This window comes from Diceros bicornis, chromosome 40 (genome assembly GCF_020826845.1).
Source record: "Diceros bicornis minor isolate mBicDic1 chromosome 40, mDicBic1.mat.cur, whole genome shotgun sequence".
In the NCBI taxonomy this organism is placed as follows: Eukaryota; Metazoa; Chordata; class Mammalia; order Perissodactyla; family Rhinocerotidae; genus Diceros; species Diceros bicornis.
This window is the reverse complement of record NC_080779.1, coordinates 16,375,552-16,398,235: the sequence shown is the minus strand read 5'-3', so window position 1 is coordinate 16,398,235 and position 22,684 is coordinate 16,375,552. Positions and strand designations below refer to the sequence as shown.

General features: G+C 47.6%; 1 pseudogene; it reads left to right on the top strand.

Annotated features, from left to right (window-relative positions):
- The window catches only part of LOC131399969 (S-phase kinase-associated protein 1-like), a 61,218-nt pseudogene extending 38,534 nt beyond the window's left edge, over positions 1 to 22,684 (top strand).

Genomic DNA, 22,684 nt, shown 5'->3' with positions numbered 1-22,684 from the left:
GCTTCTTTGTATGTCTCATAATTTTGTATTACACGCCAGACATTGTATACAAAAGAATAATAGACGCTGAAGTAGGTATAGCCCCCCACCAGAAGAGGCCACACCGTTTCCTCTTCAGATTGCTAGCATGAAGGGGGTTATCTCATTAATCTTACCAAGAGTTGAGCTAGATAGAAGCTGAGTTAGTTTCATTTCACTGAGGTTTCAATATTTCAAGAGTAATTTCAGCACCCTCCCCTCCAGCAAGGCTTTGGATCTAAATGCTGTGAGACCATAGATTGTTCTCTCTTTCTCTCTCTGTTTTCCAGCCCTGCCCCCAGTTGATGCTTATGCAGCCAAAGCCCCATGAAGGAGAACTGGAAAGCTAGCTACTAGGGGATAGCTCTATATTTGGGGCTCCTCTAGATTCCAATCTACCACACAAGTTCACCTGGTTGTTGAAAGTTTGGATGTTTTCTCCTTTCCCAGCAAAGTCCCTTCGCCTATGTCAGGCCAGCTCCTCCACTACCCTGTGTAGGCCAACACCCCTGCTAGGCAGTATGAAAGCAACTGCCAGTCTCCTCTCCCCCAGAAGGGCTTGATCTTCTCTGTAATTTAGTTCATTTAGGCTCTGTGTGTGTGTCCACAGCTTTCCTATGGCTTTAAAGAAAACATTTAAAAATTTTTGTCTGCTGTGCTCTTCGGTTTGGATAATTTATTTCAGTCTGCCTTTGAATTCACTGATCTTTGTTGCTATGGCAAGAACAACGGTCTTTCATAATCTTCTACATCCTACCAGAGCTGTATATCTATTACCTCTTTTCAGCCTCCCATCAGCTCTGTGAATTGGTCAGGTCAGGAATTGGCATACTCATCCCCATTTCACAGCTGAGGTCACAAAGGACCAGAAGGTTCATGAATGCTCAGAAGATATACTGAAGCCTGCCTAGAACCACAGTCCCCCAGCCCAGCACCCTTCCCTGCCATGGGGCTTCTGCTCATGTAACTAGGCTCCTTGTCCTCCCAGGTCCGTGCGGGTTATCAACCATCGCACAGAGCTGGGCCCTGCCCAGTCCCTGTGCCCACTGCTTCTCTCTCAGATTGAAAGGAAGGCTCAAGCCAGCAAAGATTGGATGCCCCCAAACTGAAGGAGCCTACAGGACCTCCTCAGAAACCATAGGGGCAGGCTATATGTATCCTTTGTACTCTTGCCTGGCTCATCCTTCAAGACACATGCACAACTTGTACTCTGGTCCCATCAAGGCTCCAAATAGCCCTGCATCTTCATCCTCAAGCACTTAAGTTAAACCCTCTAAACCCAGTTTCCCAGGGCCAAGAGCTCAGCTCACAGCTACTTCCACATAGGCATCATAGTTGGACCAGGGGACACTCTCTGGTGACTGAGTCCTCATCTGCTGTACCTTTCCTTCCAAGAAATGTAACACCCCACAGAAAATCGCTCCATTTATAACATATACAATTTTGATCTTAAGTGTCTTATTAAGTGCCTGCTGTATGCCAGGCTTTGGGCAGTAATGCCTCAATCCTTCATCTTAATATGCAAGCTGGCCAAACTCTGCAAATGTCTGTCCTGAAATGCCTGCAAACATTCTCCCTCCCAGTCCCAGTCCCTTGGACATGCTATCTCCAGGGCCATTTGTCCTCTGGGCACCTGGAGCCTGTCCTTCTAGATATAGAAGGTCACTTTCCCAAAATTAATTCTTGACATGGTCCAGCCCTACCCTCCCAAATTCCACCTCCCCTTACAGATTTGGAAATGAAGGATGCCTCAAGATCCTCCCTGATTTGCAGGGTGGTGGTGACTGACAACCTTGAAATCCAATGAATGATCCCATCTCCCAGGACGGAGCATCACCTCCACCTCTTCCCTGGAGCATCCTGGGATGCCTCCCTCAGGCAAGCCTGTTGTGCTCCCAATGGGACTGATTGTGGGGTCCCAACATCAGATACCTGGGCCTGCCATGACCCTAAAGAATTCACATCATGGGCAGAATGCGTGAGTTCAATAGGTGCTTTGGAGTAGAGAAGCCTGGATTGGATCCCAGTCGCCCCACTTGTTGACTGGTGAGCTGGGTGTTTGCTTCCTACTTTCCCGGCCCCCCAGTGAGGACAGACCGGGGCATGGGCAGCAGATGCCCCAGTAATGAAAAGAGGGATCAATTCCAGTCCCCACATCCCCCACTGACCTCAGACAGGTCCAAGATGGCCCCGGGCACTGCTCCTCAGTGATGGGAAAGCTGTCCTGCTGTTCTGTTGGAACAGCTCCCCTCCCCACAAACACAGGTTTGAAGTTCACAACCAGTGCTCAAGGCCACCAGAGGGCTCTTTACCAGTATGTATGAGAAAGCTTTGGGGTCATGTGATCTTGTGCAAATGCCAGCTCTGCCACTTATCAGCCCTGTGGCCTTGAACAATCACTTAGTCTCTGTGGGGCTCAGTTTCCTCATCTGAAAATGGGGATGATGATGACACCTGAGATGACACAGTGCATGTATAATGCACACACAATGCACAAACAGGTATTCAATAGCGTCCATTGTCTGCCTCCCTCCTTTCTCTCCCCTCCCCCAGGCCCAAGGAACTACAGAAACCTGCAGACATGATCAAGCACCCACCTTCAGTGACCTTTGAAAAATCAGGGAGATGAAAAGTGGCAACAGATAAGTGATGGGGAAATTTTGTACCTGTTTTCAAAGCAGAGATTCAGGAACCTGCACACGGATAACGCTTGAATTTTATCTCTAGCAAGATTCTTAAATTATTCAACAGCTTTATTTATAAGAACTGAGAAACAGCATCTGCATGCTCTTCTAGAGGAAGCAATGCACCAACCATCAGGGCTCCTCCGCTGCTCATGCCAACCTGCCCCTTCCCCCTTTGATATTTGACCGGCAATTAGGAGGAGGATGTTAGAAGCACAGCATGTCTCCATTTGACAAACCATCTCATGATACCTAGAGGTGATGTAGACAGATTATAGCGCAGTGGTGCGTTTTTATAGATGACTGAACAACTAATTATTCACAGAGTGAGTCTCTGATATTCAGCCACAGGGCTCCATCCTGTCAAAAAATCTAGGCAGTGAGTTGGATGGGCCATAGTATGCATATTAACGAACCTCAAGGATCATACTAGCTGGAAAGGATGATGGGATCATTGAATGATGGGATCCAGATTCAAAATTAACCCAAGAATGTGGAGCAGTGGGTGCACTCTCAGACATTGCTGGTGGGAGTGAAAAGATTACAGCCACTTTGGGAAAAGATCTGTCAGTTTCTTATACTGTTATATATTATATATTTTATATATAAAATTAAAGATACATCTACCTATGAGCCAGCAATTCCAATATTACGTATTGACCCAAGAGAAATGAAGACCTGTGTCCACACAAAGGCTCGTAAGCAAATGTTCTTAGCAGGTTTATTCATAATAGCCAACAGCTGGAAATGGCCCAGGTGCCCCATTAGCAGGACAACAGATAAACACATTGTGGTGCAATCAGACCACAGAACACTACTCAGCGACAAGAAGGAACAAAGCACAGATACATGCAACAATCTGGGTGAATCTCAAAAATATTATGCTGATTAAAAGACGTCTGACACTGAAAAATTCCATTTATATGAATTTCTAGAATAGGCAAAACCCATCAAAACAGTGCTTGCCTCCGGAAGGTTGAGATGGAGATGGCCTGGGACAGGGCATGATGATGGTAACGTTCTCTATCTTGAGAGCAGCTTGGGTTACACAGATGTTTGCATTTGTCAAAACTTATGATATGCATTTCATTGTATATACCTAAAAAAACATAAAGAAATATTGATCTCTAGTCACTGTACGCATACTGATATGTTTGGGGGGTGGAGGAAGTGTTCTGATATCTGCAACTTGCTGTGAAAGTCATCAAGGGCCAGCCCCGTGGCTTAGCAGTTAAGTGCGCGCGCTCCGCTGCTGGCGGCCCGGGTTCGGATCCCGGGCGCGCACCGACACTACCGCTTCTCTGGCCATGCTGAGGCCGCATCCCACATACAGCAACTAGAAGGATGTGCAGCTATGACACACAACTACCTACTGGGGCTTTGGGGGAAAAAAAATAAATAAACAAAATTTTTTAAAAAAGTAAGTCATCAAAAGATAAGATGGATTGATAGATGGGTAGAACAACGCATAGCTAGAGAGAGAGGTGATAAAGCAAGCACAGTAAAATGTAAATTGTAGAACCTAGGTGGTGAGTTTACAGGTGTTCACTGTACAATTCTTTCAACTTTTTTGCGTGTTTGACAATTTCATAAAAACATGTTTAAAAAAATTAACCCAACAGGATAGAGAGATGGCTGAGAGGGTGAAAATGAATGCCAGTGAAGGGCACGTGGTCTCCGCAGGTGTAGATGCTCCTTCGCTTAAGCAGGGAATGAGAAAGCCCTGGTTTCCCAGCTGTTCAGGTTCACTAGGGATGGGTTGAATCCTAGTTTCTTATGAGCACATGTGCTGCTGCTGTAAGAGATGCTGAACTAATGTTTCCATAATCCCTGCTCATGGAGGGCGTCCCATCTTACTCCACACTGCTCACATCCCCTTGAGACTGGAGAGCCCACTTTCAAAGAAACATTAGCAATGAGTGTATATCAGTCAGGATAGGCTGCATTCTACTGCAGTCACAAAAGATCCCCAAATCTCCGTGGCTTCTCTCGCATGTTCCACATCCACTGTGGGTTGGTTGTGGCTCCGATCCATGTTGTCTTTGCTCTGGGACTCAAGCTGACCAAGTAGTCTTTGTATGGCACAGTGTCTCTATCTGGTGACAGATGGAAAAGACACGTGGCAAACCACAGGCTGACTCTTACAGGCTCTGCCTGAAAAGAACGTATGATGCTTCTGCCCACATATCATTGGCCAAAACAAGTAACATGGTTACACTGTGAGTCAGCTGGACGTGGATGCCCCATCCTCCTGCAGGGAGAGGTACAGCAGATTATGGTCACCAGTGATCTGCTCTACCCCAAGGACTCCATCAGGATGGTGTGAGGTCTGGGAAAGGTGAGTGGACAGGGGGAGAGGAGGCTGAAGGATGACATGATGGTTTTCTTCAGACACTTGAAGGGAAACAGGATGAGACTTCCTCTGCACAGCTCTAGAGGGTAGCCTGAGGGTATTTCCAATGTCTGGGAGTGACTGGCTTTGGGTCACCACAGGAAGCTTTTCTAACAAGAAGGACTGCCCAGCAATGGGGATCAAGGAGGGCACACATTACCTGGGCACCTCCATGGGCCCAGCACTGGAAGATATTATTGCACTCCACCCTCCCTATCCGCCTGAAAACACTGGGCCCAGCTGCCCACAAAGCAGTGAGTTCCCTGTTCCTGGAAGGATGTAAGCAGAGCCTGGATGGCCATGTGACAGTGCTGTAGATGGATCCCCTGCATTGGGAGGGTGAGGTCAGACCAGAGTGTGGCTCCCCCTAGAGTACCCTTCGGAGGGAGCTCCCTCTGGCCATCACCAGCACAGAGTATCAGCTGAGCTGCTGCATCACAAGGTTTCCAAACAAGCAAGCTTTCTGGGAGAGGCTGTGAGGCGGAAACCCTCCAGCCTTGGGCAGGTGCCCAGGGCTCTGAGACCTTGAATACTGGCCAAGACTATTACTGACCCTCCCTGTGACCTTGGGCAAGGGGCCTAGCTGCAGGAGAGGGGGTGGTGAACTAGTGCGCTTGCAAGCAACTCAAGCAGCTGGGCCTGGCCTGCATCTCCATGTCTCTAGTGCATCTGCCACAGCCACGCGGTAAGAGCATTGGCCAGCCGACCGGTGCAGGTCCCACGACCCACTCAGGGCCTCACCGCTGAGCAGGCTGTTCCAGTGAAGCCACACTCCTATGGTGAGCCTGCTATGTAGAGAGATTGGCTGCTCTCTCATTGCTGATTTGCTTCCCAAAGCTATCAGGCCCATCTTGCCACTGTAATAACCCTTCTCATGAGGATAGTCCTTTCCAGTTTGCAAAATGCAAACTGACAGAGCCTCTACAGGCTCCAACCCCGTGTCCTGGCTGGAGCAGGGATCCAGTCTTGGACTCACACTCACCCCAGCCCAGGTGCTGGTCTCGGAGGGGACGTGAAAGAGAAGGGCTCAGCCTGCAGCTCAGATACCTGCCTGCTCCTGGGACCACTCTGCTTGCCCAGCTGAGGTCACTGAATCATGGGCTCAAAGGCCAGCTCTCCACTCCATCTCCCACTCAGGCAGCACTTCACAGTTTAGGGAGAAAGTTTCTCCACCTCCGGGAGTGTATCTGACCTCACAATTTCCTTAGAGAGGACGGAAGCAACCGGCCCAAGGCCACATCACTGGTGAGAGACAGAAGGGACGTGGACCCACATCACCTGTCTCTCAGAGCCCAGTGCACCACAGCTGCCCTCCCTCCCACCCCACTCATGGGCTAGTTCTTGTGCTGCCAGTAGGCACGTGGGAAGCCCACCTGCCTCTTCCCCCAGCCCTGGCAAGGCTGCCACATCCTGGAGCCAGTGCCCAATGAGCTCAGGCACACACTGTGCAGTGTCACTCCAACTAGGAGGCAGATGAGGTCAAGATGCCAAGGCATTCACAGTGACTTCCCCTCCCTTCTGCCCTGGAGGTCCCTCCTGCTCCAGCCCAGCCCATGCAGAGCCGTTGGCCTCCAGGGTGCTGGATGTTGGGAAGTGGGGGAGGAAGAGTCCAGGCCTGGCTCCCGGCTGGCCAGCCAGAGGCCAGGGGCTGCAGAGCTGCTCACGTCCGCACATTGCTGAGCATCCACATCCCTTGGCTTGCTTCCAGGGGCCAAGGCCCCCACCCCTCCACTGGGGACAGCTGCCTTCTGCGCTCAGCAGAGGTGGCCCAAGAATTCTGGCTGCCTCAGCCTCACGCCCCAATCTCAGCAGAGAGGCACGTAGAAGCCCATATCTTCCAAGCCCTCCGGACTCTGCCCCGTCCCAAGCGAGCACAGCCAGGGGCCTGCATGGTTGAATCCTGACCCTTAAGGCTGCTGCCCCTCTGGGCTCCCCTGCACTTCCCCTCCCTGCAGGTCCACATGTGACTGTTTCTCAGCCCTGCTGCAGCTCTCCGTCTCTCTGCAGCCACAGTGCCCTCCCCACTCCAGCCTCCTCCATTCTGAGTGCCCGAGGTAGGCACATGCCTCCATTCACGGCCCACCCTCACCTGCAGGCCCTGTGAGGTGTCACTCATAAGATTTATTTCCATTTTCCCTTCATCCCCCTTCCTCCTCCTATCCTTCCATGGCTGTCCTAAAATACCCATGTATCCTTAGAACCATCTAGTATGATTCACGTGTGCTTGTATTTTCAGTTTACAGGAGTGGGTTCATGGTAGAGCCTCTATCCATCACACGGTTTTACTCAGCACTGTATTTTTAGAATCTCCCGGTGACTGCGTGTCACCTTGTTCGTGGCTCCTGACAGCTGTGTGGCTCCCACTTATCCATTCTCCAAATGTTGGACCACTAATTTAATCCTACTCTTCACTGCCATAAATAACGCTACAAGAAACATCCTCGTGCAGATTCCTGCAGACCTTTGTGGCAGCTTCCTGGGAGAAATACCCAGCAGTGGAATGGTGGCTTGTGGAGATATGAATAGTTAATATCCTGGGGGCTGGCAGATTGCTCCCAGAGTGACCACACCAGTCTACACTCTCACCAGCTCGTGTGATGAGAGGAGAAAGGACACACCTGTTTGAAAAAGTCTTTGCTACCTGCCGAGGCAGGAGCTGAAGTTTGAAAGAAGGCAGGCTTAGGATGAGGAGACAGGAGAGGCTGTGGTGGTGTCTCCAAAGAGAAGGTGAGAATGAGGGAGAAGGAAGGAAGGAGACAGCGGGGGTATGAGCTGAGCTGCTATGGGGGGAGGCCAAGTGAAGAGTCCCATGGGCAAATCTGGGGTTGTCCAAACGTCGTTTTAAAGTTATTTGCTCTGTAGGGTCTGGTGAGACACCTCCTCAGGACAATCAGCTGCTCAGAAGCATCCACTGTTCCCATGATGCTTTGTGTGAGGGGACTTTTTAGGCACCTGCAGAGGGTAGCTGTGGTGTGGACCAGACACCAGTGTGGGAGCCAAATTGGGAAGAATGGGGGTTCATGAGCTCTGCCCTGGTAGTAACAAAGACCTCCAAGAGGGCTTCAGGCCCCCACAGACCATGGGATTTGAGGTTCATGGTGATCTTTTCTAGACCCCAAGGGCAGGGATGTGCTCCTGAAGCCTGGGTGATGCCACATGGCAGGTGTGGGCGTTGTTGAGGATATTGCTTCCCACATCACAGAGTGCCCGCCGAGGACTCTCGGGAGAAACCGCCCTCTGCCCCATTGTTACCTGTGCTGTTCCTGAGCCTCACTCTGTTTTGAGCTAATGAATTGTACATGGTGTCACTAATCAGGTTTCCCAAGGCCACCTTCAAGGCCATCTCTCACGAGTGTGCAGGATGTCACAGGGGGCCTCTGGGTGTCCACCTCCCTCTGGGTTCTTAGGTTGTCTTTTCACTTTCCTGATGGGGGTCTTTTGAAGCACAAACTTTTTAATCTTGAAGAAGTCCAATATATCCATTTTTTTCTTTGGTTGCTTGTGTTCTCAGTGTTGTACCTAAGAAATCATTGCCTAATCCAATGTCATGAGATTTATTTCTGTTTTCTTGTAAGAGTTTTGTCATTTTAGCTCTTACTTTAAAATCTTTGATCCATTTTGAGTTAATTTCATATGTGGCATGAGGTAGGGATCCAAATTCATTCTTTTGCATATAAATATTCAGTGTCGCAACAGCATGCGTTGGAAAGACTATTTTTGAGTTGTCCTGGCACCCTTGTCAAAAATCAACTGGCTGTAAATATGAGAGTTTATTTCTAGATTCTAAATTCTATTGCTTTGATCAGAATGTAACCTTATGGCAGTACCACACGGTCTTAGTTAATGTCACTTTGCAGTAAGTTCTGAAATCAGAAATCCTCCAACTTTGTTCTTTTTCAGTATTGTGTTGGCTATTCTGGGGCCCTTACATTTCCATATGAATATCAGGATCAGCTTTTCAATTTTTTGGAGAAGCCAGCTGTAATTCTGATGGAGATTGCATTGAGTCTGTAGGTCAATTTGGGGAGTATTGCCATGTTAACAATATTAAATCTTCTGATCCATGAACATGGGATGTCTTTTCATTTATTTAGATCTTCTTTAAATTCTTTCAGCAGTGTTTTGTAGTTTTCAGAGTATAAGTTCTTCACTTCTTTTGTTACATTTATTCCTAAGTATTTTATCCTTTGATGCTATCGTAAGTGGAATTGTTTTCTTAATTTCACTGTCAGCAAGTGTATAGATTTCCAAGGAGATTCTGGTGCCCTCCTCCTCTCCTGTTGTTTGGTCTCTCCTCTCTGGGATGTGGCCATGAGCCACCCCGGTTTCCAGCAGCATCACACTATGTGGCCAGGGTTTGGTTACAGGCCTGTGTCCCCACCAGACCATGGCTCCTCAAGGGCCTCATGCCAGCACAGGGTCCAGTGCACAGGGCTGCTCATCTAGGGAATGATGAACAGATGAATGAGTGAATAAATGAATGAATGAGTAAACAGACTGCCAAATTAACCCATACTTAGTGCTGGATTCTGCATGTTTGGTGCAGCTGCTCCCAGAGCTCTGCAGCTGAGTCCCTACCTGTCTTGTACCTTCCCTGGAGGTACTTCTGCCCTCCACCCACACTCCAGGGAAATGAAGCCATGAGAGGCAGCTTCCTGGCACTTCCCTGCAGGCTGTGGAGGGGAGGGTTCATTGGAAGTGGAGCCGAGTGAAGGGAGAGGGAGGTGGGCCAGCACATAAGGAGAGGAAGCCCTGCCAGTGGTCTACCCAGCACCTGGGGAGGCCTTGGCCCTCTGTCCTCTGGTCCTAACCACTCTGCCTTCCCCATGAGCTATCTCCTGTCTCTCTTGCCCTCCATTTCTCCGTGGATGCCTTTCTCCTCATCTCAAGCAGGCCTGCTCTTTTCAACTCAGACAAGCAAACAGAGCCCTTCCCTTAACTCTGCCTCTGTCCTTCCTCACAGAGAGAAGTCCACAGCTGCTGTGTGCCCTCTCGAAAATTAAAAACGTTTTTGCTTGAAAAGACATTATCAAGAAAGTGAAAAGACAATCCACTGAGTGGGAGAAAATATTTGCAAATCATTTATCTGATGAGACTTTTACCTAGAGTATGTAAGAACACTTACAACTCAATAACAAAAAGACAAATAACCCAGTTAAAACATGGGCAAAGGTTCTGAATTGACGTTTCTCCAAAGAAGACATACAAATGGGCACTAAGCCCATGAAAAGATGCTCAATATCATTAGCCACCAGGGACATGCAAATCAAAACCACAATAGGATACCAAATCGCACCCATTAGTATGGCTAGAATAAAAAACTAGGTGATAACAAGGGTTGGCAAGGATGTGGAAGAATTGGAACCCTCACACGCGACTGGTGGGAATGTAAAATGGTGCAGTACTTTGAAAAACAGTCTGGCAGTTTCTCAAAATGTTAAATGTAGAGCTACAACATATGACCCAGCAATTCCACTCCTGGGTATATACCCAAAAGAAATGAAAACGTATGGCCCCCCAAAAACTTGCACATGTTCATGGCAGCATTATTCATAATAGCCAAAAGGTAAAAGCAACCCAAATGTTCAGCAACTGATGAATGGAGAAATAAAAGGCGGTATATCCACACAACAGAATATCATTCAGCCATAAAAGGAAATGAAGTACTGACACCTCGTACAACACGGATGACCCTTGACAACATTATGCTAAGTGAAGGAAGCCAGGCACAAAAGGCCACATGTTGTATGACTCCATTTATATGAAATGTCCAGAATAGGCAAATTCATAGAGACAGAAAGTAGATTAGTGGTTGCCAGGGGCTAGGAGTAGGAAGTGGAGTGGGAGGTTAGGAGATGACAGATAAAGTGTACAGGGTTTCTTTTGTTGGTGATGAAAATGTTCTAATATTGTTTGTGGTGGTGATCGCACAACTCTGTGAATGCCATTGAAGTGTGTACTTTAAATGAGTGAATTATATGGTATGCAGACTATATCTCATTGAAGACATTTTTTAAAAAATCTCCTTGGAGGAGCATTTGCAGCAGCTCACTCCTCTTTCCCAAGCCACAAGGCTTCAAGGAGAGGAAGGAGCAGCAGATTCTGGGTTCAGACCCCAGCAGCACCACACACCTGCCGGGTCACCCTCACCAGGCACCTCCCCTCCCTGGACCTCATCTCCTCATCTCAAGACGGAAGGACCAGGTCATTTCTGAGGGCCTGTCTCCCTGCTGATGTGCGATGACTCAAAACGGCCGAGCCCTTTGAGCCGGCGGCCCCAGTTCTGGAAATCTTGCCTGGAGAGCTGTCCTCATGCAGGAGAAAGCTCTGTGCTCAAAAATATTCAGCGCAGCATTTTCTGCAGTGCTGTAAAACTGGAAGCCACTTAAGTTTCCAACAACAAGAGAACAGTTACATAAACTGCAGTTGTGCCCTTTAAAACGGTGCCGGGAAACACTCTGACGGGGGAAATGCCGCTGCTGTCACATTTGGTGGAAAAGCAGGACACGGAACTGAGTGAGAACAGTGGGCTGTGGGCCACTTAAATGTTACCAGAGAGGAACAGGGACAGAGTGGAGCTGGGGTGATGGGGACACCGAGCACGTCTCCCTCTTCTATTTAGAAGCCCATCAATGTCACTGTAACCATGTTTGTGTGACTGCAGGTTGGAAATCGGTTCCTCGGTGAGCGATCTGTGGGACAGGTTACCGTAGCTGCCCACTGGGGCAGGTGGACTTGGGGGCAAGGAAGCCAGGTGGCTCATGGCCACTTCCCGGGCTGCCTCAAAGACAGGGTCCCCCATGAGCAGGGCTCCCCGAGGGAGCAGCTCCCTCAGACCACAGTGAGCTCTGGTGGGCGAATCCTGCCTGCACACCCTGCAGAGCAGCCTCACCCAGCTGGATTAGCCCCCTAGGAGAAACTGGGGCTCCATCTGGGGTGAACCGTTGCCCCGTACCAAACTGAGAACGTCTCCTGGACAAAGACCCTGGTGGCTCATTCTGTGTCCTTGCCCCTCCACTCTGGCTCTACCTGTCACCGAAGCATCAGTGAAGGGGCGAGGAGGAAATGCGGGTGGGAAATGTAGGCTTGTGGTCCACCCCATGTCCCCACTGCCCCAGGCGGGGGCTCCCCCTCCCAGACTCACCTGGCAACAGGGGCAGTGGCGTGGAGGGACTGGCTGGGCATCTTCTCCAGCCATGCCGGGCCTGGCCCAGTGCCCACTCAGCAGAGCTCTCCTCCTGTCCTTTCACAGGCCAGGTCACAACTGAACCAGAACCCTGGGGCCCGGTGGGCAGAGGTTCTCCTCACCTCGGCCAAGTTCCCACCTCTCTCCCCTCCCCCAACCCCGTGCCTCCAGGGGGTGGCTCCCTACAAGCCCTTGGGGCCCTCACCCCCACCCCATACTTCACAGGGACAAAGGAGGCTGGCCACACCCCTCTCACCCACACTCCTGACCCCCTGCACATGGGAGAAAGGAGAGAGCCAGGAGATGAAGGAAGTGAGGGAGGGCCAAGCACGGCCGCTGTCCTAGGAGCCCCTGGGCTGGCTTATGGCCGGGCTCTGGTTGTGAGAGCCCCCAAGCAGTCTGGTGGCCTCTGTTCATCAAATTCGGCTGTTCTTAGCCACATCTGGCCAGCTGGCCAGGGCTGGAGCATGGCTGGGCTGGGGAAGAGGGCAGGGCCCTGGCCCGATTACAGGCCTCACCTGAGTTCTGCTTGGGGCCAGTTGCCTTGGCAACTGCTGTCCTTAGGCCTCAGAGACAGACAGAGCCGAGGCAAGCAGAGGAACTTCAGTGGACGGCACTCGGGGGAGTGGAGCCGGGGCGAGGGCAGGGGGTGGGGTGCTCTGGGTCAAGAACCGGCCCTGTGAGTCTTGAAGAGGCTTCCCCATTTTCCAAAGCAGTTTCACACGCAAGGCCTCAGTGCCCCTAGCCAAGGGACAGGTGGGACAAGCCTCGTTTTACAAACAAAACAGCCATCTGTGGGTCCTGCTTTGTGCCAAGCTCCGCACCGGCTGCTGGTGGTGCCCAGTCCAGGGAGAGACAGACAGACAACGGAGAATAGTGCAGCCAGGAAAGTGCCCAGCAGAGGCTGTCCTCAGGCTGCAGAGCCCAGGCATGGAAGCCCTTAGCTGGGGGCTCAGAAAGGCCCCCAGAGCAGGGGCCTGGAAGGAGGCCCAGAATGGAGAAGGCTGGGAAGAAAAGGCCGGGCGCTGGCCCGTGCAAAGGCCTAGTGATAATGTCAAATAGTTTTGGTTACAGAGAGCTTACTCAGTGCCGGGCGCCTGACGTCACCTCGTTCTGTAATTCAGTGAGCTAGGTATTATTGCCTCGTTTCACAGATGAGAAAACTGAGTCTTATGTTACGTGACTTGCCCAGTTACTCCTACAGGACTGCTATCACGAAGAAGGCCCAAATCTCCACGGCTTAGCACAAACTGATTTCTTGCTCATATCACAGTCCCCTGTGAGTCAGGCAGCTCTCCTCCAAGCGGTGACTCAGGACCCAGGCTCCATTCATCCTCTGCTGCCGCCATCTTTAGCCCATTGCCTTTGAGGTTGCTGCAGACGGGAAACTGAGTGGAGGATTGCACATGGGAGACTTTTCTGGGCCAAGTGGAAGTGACACATGTCTCTTCTGTCCCTTTCCCACTGGCCCAACTCATCCCTAGGTCAAGGAGGCTGGGAAATGTGGTCTAACAGGTGCTCAGGGCGAAGAGGAGACCGAGGATGTCAGGGGCACTGGATGGCTCATCCCTGAGCAATTGGCCCTGAGCCCACATCCTTAAGCATAGGCTACTACCACCCACACACCCTATAGGATCTGGACACCTTGGGGGCATGGCAAGCAGCCGGTATAGCTCCAACACAGGGGTGGAGAAGAAATAGCCCCCACAGGGCTATGGGGCCGAATGTGAGGGTTCCCAGCTCCAGCCAAGGTGTCTGGACTCTGTCCTTGGGCAGCAAGGAGCCACTGACAGGCTGTAAGCAGGGAAGTGCTGTGGGCAAGTCTGGGTTCCAAAGAGATAAGACTGCTGAGGAGTGGGATGTGGAGGAGGCAAGGGGTAAGGAAACCAGGCCAGGAGGTCATGTGAGCGGCCCAGGGTCCCTGGTGACCCAGAGCTGAGTCTCTGGACCCCTGCTCCAGGGCTCATCCTCCTCATCCTCAGCCACATGGTGTCTGCAGGGGCCCTAGGTAGGACACCCCAACCCCACCCCAGGGAACAGCTGAGGGCAGGGGAGGGCAGATGTGAGGCTGCAATTTTATTGCAAGCGTCTGGGAGCTGCCAGGGTCAGAGGGACCAAGAACCACATTTTGTTCATTGCAGGTACCAGGGACATCCCTCAGGCCCAGGGAGGAGCCATTAGCCCAGACTGAGTGTGCCTGCAGGGAAACCATCTCCCAGCAGCCTCAGCAGGGCAGGGCCTTGCAGTGGAGATGGACAGGGAGGATGGGTGTGATGTGGCCACTGGGGAGGCTGGTGGGGGGGAGGCGCCCCTCCCCAGGAGGGAAGTGTCTGTGGGGTAGGTGGATAATCTGGCCCTGGGTCTCAGCTCTTCATTGACTGGGGAGAAGGGGAGGTGTCTCTGTCTCCTGATGTGTAGGGGCCACCTGGTGCCCAGATACATGCCAGCTCCTGTAAACCTCCTTACACCTCTTCCTGCCCCTGCACGACCTGGTGACAACACCTCTCCCTCCTCTGCCCTCTCTACACCCTCTCCTCTCCACAGCCCCTTCCAGGCTTCGCAGGAGAGGTGGGAGCACAGGATTCTCCCCAGCCCCTTGACCCTGACCACGGCTGCTGGCTCTTCGCCTCTCTGGTCCTCACTCCCCATCACGGGCCTCCCAGCTAACCACAGTGGCTGCCATAACAACCACCCCCGTTCCCCAGAGCTGGCCACGGGCAAACCTGTGCTCAGGTTTGACTTGCATTGTCTCACCTTATCTTCACAAACAATCTTGTGCGCACTGTGCTTCCCCGATCCACAGAGGATGACTGCTGCCCAGGGAGGGGAGGGAGCTTCCCTGAGGTCACACAGCAACAGGGGGTAGAGCCAGAATTGCTACCCCTTCCCCTCCTGCCCCTGCCCCTTCGTCAGCCCTCTGTGGGTTCTCTCCCACTCCAGCCACCCCTCATTCCTTCCCTGGGGAGGAGAGCTCAGGCTCCTTGGTGGGTACAGCAATGTGTGTGGACAGAGCCTCCCCCTCAGGTCTGGGAGCAGAGAAACCAGCAGATGGGTGGCCTCAGGGCTCCATCCCACTGCACAGGAGGAGGGAGACGGCAGCAGTAACTTTAAGGAAACCAGCCTCCATCTAAGGGAGCTGCACACAGTGGGCTGGTGCCTGGAGAGCCAAGGATGTTATAACCTCCCCACACACACACCTCCCTGATGGCCCAGAAACACTGGGAAACCAGATGTCTGCCTTCTACTGGCAGACGCAACCAGAGAGAATCTCCGAAGGGAAGCAGAGAAGGCTGGCAGCTGAGAGATTTACCCGCAAGAGGGCCCAGGGCACTCTGCCCGCAGTGGAAAAGTGGAAGGTGAAGGCTGGGAAGGACTTCAGAAGAGGACAGGAAAGAGGTGAAAAGGCCAAAGGGAAGCCCAGTGCTGTCTTAGTCTAGGATCTCTACTCACTTCAGCCACTTAGTCTAACGAGGTTTCATCTTCAAGCTTGTGCCTAAATGAAAATTACTGATATTCTAATTCCCTCACAAACAGCTTCTGCAGGTGTCTGAAGTGTGGCTTCACCACCTCCTCCATATCTGAGCCTTGTCCCACCTCGTCTGTCTTCAGTTGGTGCGTCCAGGGGCAGAGGCCCAGGGCAGTTCTCTGGCAGAGGTAACCCTGTAGCACTAGCCCTGCCAGGGCAGGCAGAGTCAGAGACCTGGGTGTGCATTCTGGCCCTCTAATTTAGGGGCTGGGTGCCCCTGGGAAGGTCGCTTCACCTCTCTGAGCTTCAGTTTCCTGGTGTATAAATAGGCAAATAGAGCCTAACTTGCAGGGTTGTTAGGATCCCACGCCTATGGCACAGACCTGGGCTCACAGTCCTTGGGAACTAGCTCTGTCATCTCCCACTCTGATTGCCCAGGATCCCAGCCACCTCAGGGCACTTCTGTCTGTCCATCTTGCCATGGCCTCCAAATCAACTTATGGAAAACTGAACTCATTGTTGGTCTCCACACCGGGTCCCCCACTTACCTTCCACTTTCTGACCTTAGAATGATGATCACCCCAGGTGCTGAGGCTAAAAGCTGTGAAACCATCTTTGACTTTGTCTCTTGGTTTAAATCCTTCTACTCAATGGTCACCAAGCTCTGGTAAGTCCCTCACTCAAATTCGCCTTCACTCCAGTGCTCTCTACTCAGACAAGGTCAGGACCAGAGCCTGTCCATGGCAAGGGCCCATTCTGTGTGAGCTATGGGATGCAGGTGGGGCTGCAGAGGTTGGGTCCCTGCCCTCAGGGAGCTTCCAATCAAATGCAGGAGGTCGGCTTGTCCGACCCTCCCAATGACAGAGGAGAGGAGCCAACAGCTCCGCTGACAAAGACAGACTAGGAAGTCTTCAAGGAGGAGGTGGCATTTGAATGGCATCTTAAAAGATGGGGAGTATTTAAATCAGTGCAGAAGGTGAGGAAGGGCATACCAGGGTAGGGAACAGTGACTGTCCACTCGATAATATTTTAAGTGCCTGTTTTGTGCTGGCACCTTATGCCCAGTAACTAGGACAGAAAACTGCTCTCGTGGAGTTCATAAATTCAAACACAATAATTCTTATGAAGAAAATAAAACAGAGTATGTGGTGCAGAGTGACAAGTGGAAGGATCTCTAAGGAGACATTTCCAGAAGATCTTAATGATAAAAAGGAGCCACGTGAAACTGGAGGGAAGAACACTCCAGCCAAAGAGAACAGCAAGTGCAAAGAAGACAAGCTTCTTCAGGGAACAAAAATACTTTTTACAATCCAAACAGGATAGCCATATAGACTGATGGGATAGAACTAAGAGTCCAGAAATAAACCCATATACCTATAGTTAACTGATTTTCAACAAGGGTGCCATGACCATTTAATGAGAAAAGAATAGTCTTTTTCACAAACAGTGCTGGGACAACTGGATACCCACATGCCAAAGAATGAACGTAGTCCTCTACCTCACATGCAAAAATCAACTCAAAATGGATCAAATATCCCAATGTAAGGGCTAAACCTAAAAAACTCTTGGAAGAAAACATAGGGATAAATATTCATGACTTTGGATTTGGCAATGGGTTCTTAGCTATGACACCAAAAGCACAAGCAACAGAAGATAAATTGGACTTCATGAAAATTTAAAAACTTTTGAGCATCAAAGAACAAGAAAGAAAGAAAAAGTGAAAAGAAAACCTACAAAATGAGGAAAAGTGTTTGCAAATCAAATACATATAGATCTGACAAGAGTCTAGTTTCCCGGAATATACAAAGAACACTTACAATTCAATAACGAAAAGTTAAATAGCCCAACTAAAAAATGGACAAAGGATCTGAACAGGCATTTCTCCAAAGAATATATATAAATGGCCAACAAGCATATGAAAAGATGTTCAATGTGACTAGTCATCAGGGAAATACAGATCAAAACCACAATGAGATACCACTTCACATCCACTAGAATGGCCAGAATTTTTAAAACAAACAATAAAAAGTGTTGTTGAGGATGTGGAGAAATTGGAACCTTCATACATTACTGGTGGGAATGTAAAATGGTGCAGTTTGCTTTAGAAATCGTTTGGCAGTTCCTCAAAATTCTAAACATGGAATTACCATATGAGCCAGCAATTCAACTCCTAGGTATATACCCAAAATAATTGAAAACAGGTACACCAATGTTCATAAAAGTACTATATACGATAGAGAAAAGGTGGAAACAATTCAAATGCCCATCACCTGCTGAATGGACAAATAAAATGTGGTATATCCATACAATGGAATAACAATTAGCCACAAAAAGGAATGAAATTCTGATACCTGCTGCATCGTAGATGAACCTGGAAAAAATTATGCTAAGTGAAAGATATCAGACACAAAGGGTCACATATTGTATGATTCCATTTATATGAAATGTCCAGAATAGGGAAAGCCATAGAGACAGAGAGTAGATTAGGGTTGTCAGGGACTGGCAGAAGGGGAATATGGGGAACAACTGCTTAATGGGGATGAGGTTTCCTTTCAGAGTGAAGAAATATTCTGGAACAAGATAGAGGTGATGGTCACACAACATTGTGAACGTACTAAGTGCCACTGAATTGTACACTTTTAAATGGTTAATGTTATGTTATGTGAATTTTATCTCAACAAAAAAATACACTTTCTGACAAAATATTTATATTCAGAGTACACAAAGAACTCCTATAAACCAATAAGAAAAAGACAAACAACCCAATTTTTTAAATGGGCAAAAGACTTGAACAGGCATTTCACAAAAGAAGTTATCCAAATGGCCAATAAGCACATGACAAGATGCTCAACATCATTGGTCAATAGGAAAATGCAAATTAAACCAAGGAGATACCACTACACACTCACCAGGCTGGCAAAAAGACTGATAACACCAAGTGCTAATGAGGATGTGGAGCAGCTGGAGCTCTCATACACTGCTGATAGAAGTGTAATTGGTAGAATCATTTCAGAAAACTGTTTGGCAATATCCACTAAAGCTAAATATTTGCCTATTTATGACCCAGTAATTCCACTCCTAGATATTTACCCAAAAGAAATGAGTGCATGTGTCCACCAAAAGACATATCCATGGACATTCATATCAGTTTTATTCATAGTTGCCCAAAACTGGAAACCATCCACATGTCCATCAACAGGGAATGGATAAATAAATTGTGGTACATCCATAAACAGAATACTATTCAGCAATGAGAAGGAATGAACCAATACTGAGACAGCATGGACAGCTCTCTCAGACAGTATATTGAGCAAAAGAAGCCAGACACAAAAGAGTATATATGTTTTGATTACATTTATATGAACGTTCTAAAACAAGCAAAATTAATCTATGGTGATAGAAATAAGAATGATGTTCTCCCCTGGGGAATATTGACTGGGAAGGGGGACAAGAGACCTTCTGGGGTGAACCAAATTCTCCGCACCTTGATCTGGGTGGGATATACATGTGTAAACAGTCATTGAGCTGTACGTGTAGGGGGATGTGCTTCTCTGTCTGACTTGAGTAATCTTTTAAAAAGCCCTTCTAGAGACCTCAACACCCCACCTACATCAATGGATAATTATCCAGACAGAAAATCAACAACAAAATAGTGGACTTAAATGACATGCTGGACCAGATGGACTTAATAGGTATATACAGAACATTCCATCCAAAAGCAGCAGAATACACATTCTTCTCAAGTGCACATGGAACATTCTCAAAGATAGACCATATGTTGGGAAACAAGGCAAGCCTCAATAAATTTAAGAATATTGAAATCATATCAAGAATCTTTTCCAACCACAATGCTATGAAACTAGAAATCATCTACAAGAAAAAAGCTGGGAAAGTCACAGGTATGTGGAGACTAAACAACATGCTACTGAACAACCATTGGATCAATGAAGAAATCAAAGGAAAAATAAAAAAATACCTGGAGACAAATGAAAATGAAAATACAACATAGCAACTGTTATAGGATGCAGCAAAAGCAGCTCTAAGAGGGAAATTTATAGCAACACAGGCCCACCTCAACAAACAAGAAAAATCTCAAATAAGTAATCTTAACCTACACCTACCAGAACTAGAAAAAGAAGAACAAACAAAGCCCAAAGTTAGCAGGAGGGAAATAATAAAAATTAGAGCAGAAATAAACAAAATAGAGGCTAAAAAAAAACAGTAGAAAGGATCAATGAAACTAAGAGCTGGTTCTTTGAGAAGATAAATAAAATTGACAAAAACTTAGCCAGACTCACCAAGAAAGAAAGAGAGAAGGCTCAAATAAATAAAATTTAAAAATTAAAGAGGAGAAATTACAACAGATACCACAGAAATACAAAGGATTGTAAGAGAATACTATGAAAAGCTATATGCCAACAAATTGGATAACCTAAAAGAAATGGATAAATTCTTAGACTCATACAACCTCCCAAAACTGAATCAAGAAGAAGTAGAGAATCTTAACACACAAATCACAAGTAAACAGATTGAAACAGTAATCAAAACCTCCCAAAAACAGAAGTCCAGGACCAGATGGCTTCACTGGAGAATTATACCAAACATTCAAAGAAGATTTAATATCTATCCTTCCCAAGCTATTCCAAACAATTGAAGAAGACGAAACGTTTCCTAACTCATTCTATGAGGCCAACATTACCTTGATACCAAAACCAGGCAAGGACAACACAAAGAAGGAAAATTACAGACTAATATCGTTGATGAACATAGATGCAAAAATCCTCAACAAAATATTGGCAAACCAAATACAGCAATACATTAAAAGGATCATATACCATGATCAACTGGGACTTATGCCAGGGATGCAGGGATGGTTCAACATCTGCAAATCAATCAATGTGATACACCACGTTAACAAAATGAGGAATAAAAATCATATGATCATCTCAATAGATGCAGCAAAAGCATTTGACAAGATCCAATATCCATTTATGATAAAAATTCTCAATAAAATGGGTATAGAAGGAAAGTACCTCAACAAAATAAAGGCCATATATGACAAACCCACAGCCAACATCATACTTAATGGTAAAAAATCTGAAAGCCATACCTCTGAGAACAGCAACAAAACAAGGGTGCCTGCTCTTGCCACTCTTATTCAACATAGTACTAGAGGTTTTGGCCAGAGCAACTAGGCAAGAAAAAGAAGTAAAAGGTACTCAAATTGGAAAGGAAGAAGTGAAACTCTCACTGTTTGCAGATTCTATACATAGAAAACCCTAAAGAATCTACCAGAAAACTGTTAGAAATAATCAACAACTACAGCAAAGTTGCAGGGTATAAAATCAACTTACAAAAATCAGTTGCATTTCTATACACTAATAACAAACTAGCAGAAAGAGAAGTCAAGAATATAATCCCATTTACAATCACAACAAAAAGAATAAAATATCTAGGAATAAATTTAACCAAGGAGGTGAAAGATCTATACACCAAAAACTATAAGACGTTATTGAAAGAAATCAAAGAAGACATAAAGGAATGGAAAGATATTCCAGGCTCATGAATTGGAAGAATAAACATAGTTAAAATGTCCTATTACCAAAAGCAACCTACAGATTCAATGCAATCCCAATCAGAATCAAAACGACACTCTTCACGGAAATAGAACAAAGAATCCTAAAATTTATATGGAACAACAAAAGACCCCAAATAGCAAAAGCAGTCTTGAGAAAAAAGAATAAAGCTGGAGGCATCACAGTCCCTGACTTCAAAATATACCTCAAAGCTATAGTAATGAAAACAGCATGGTACTGGCACAAAAACAGACACACAGATCAAAGGAACAGAATTGAAAGCCCAGAAATAAAACCACACATCTATGGACAGCTAATCTCTGACAAAAGAGCCAAGAACATACAATGGAGAAAGGAAAGTCTCTTCAATAAATGATGCTGGGAAAACTGGACAGCCACATGCAAAAGAATGAGAGTAGATGATTATCTTACGCCATATACAAAAATTAACTCAAAATGGATTAAAGACTTGAATGTAAAACTTGAAACCATAAAACTCCTAGAAGAAAATATAGGCAGTACACTTTTTGACATCGGTCTTAGCAGCATTTTTTCAAATGCCATGTCTACTCAGGCAAGGGAAACAAAATAAAAAATAAACAAATGGGACTACATCAGACTAAAAATCCTCTGCAAGGGAAAGGAAACCATGAACAAAATGAAAAGACAACCCTCCAAGTGGGAGAAAATATTTGCAAATCATATATCCGACAAGGGGTTAATTTCCAAAATACATAAAGAACTCATACAACTCAACAACAAAAACACAAACAACCCAGTAGTGACCTTGTTCTCGGCCTTTCTCTTCTGTGTGCTGACACCGCCCTGCTCGCGTCAACCTCTGGCCCGCAGTCTCCTTGAGAGCCAACACTACGCCTTCAATTAAGTTGCAGGCTTCTGACGGAGAGATATTTGAAGTTGATGTGGGAATTGCCAAACAATCTGTGATTATCAAGACCATGTTGGAAGATTGGGGAATGGAGGCTAAAGGAGATGATGACCCAGTTCCTCTACTAAATGTTAATGCAGCAATATTAAAAAAGGTCATTCAATGGTGCACCCAGCACAAGGAGGACCCTCCTCCTCCTGAGGATGATGAGAACGAAGAAAAGTGAGCAGATGATATCCCTGTTTGAGACCAAGAATCCCTGAAAGTTGACCAAGGAACACTTTTTGAACTTATTCTGGCTGCAAACATTACACATCAAAGGTTTGCTTGATGTTACATGCAAGACTGTTGCCACTATGATCAAGGGGAAAGCTCCTGAGGAAATTCGCAAGACCTTCAATATCAAAAATGACTTCACTAGAGAAGAGGAAGCCCAGGCACGCACAGAGAACCAGTGGTGTGAAGAGAAGTGA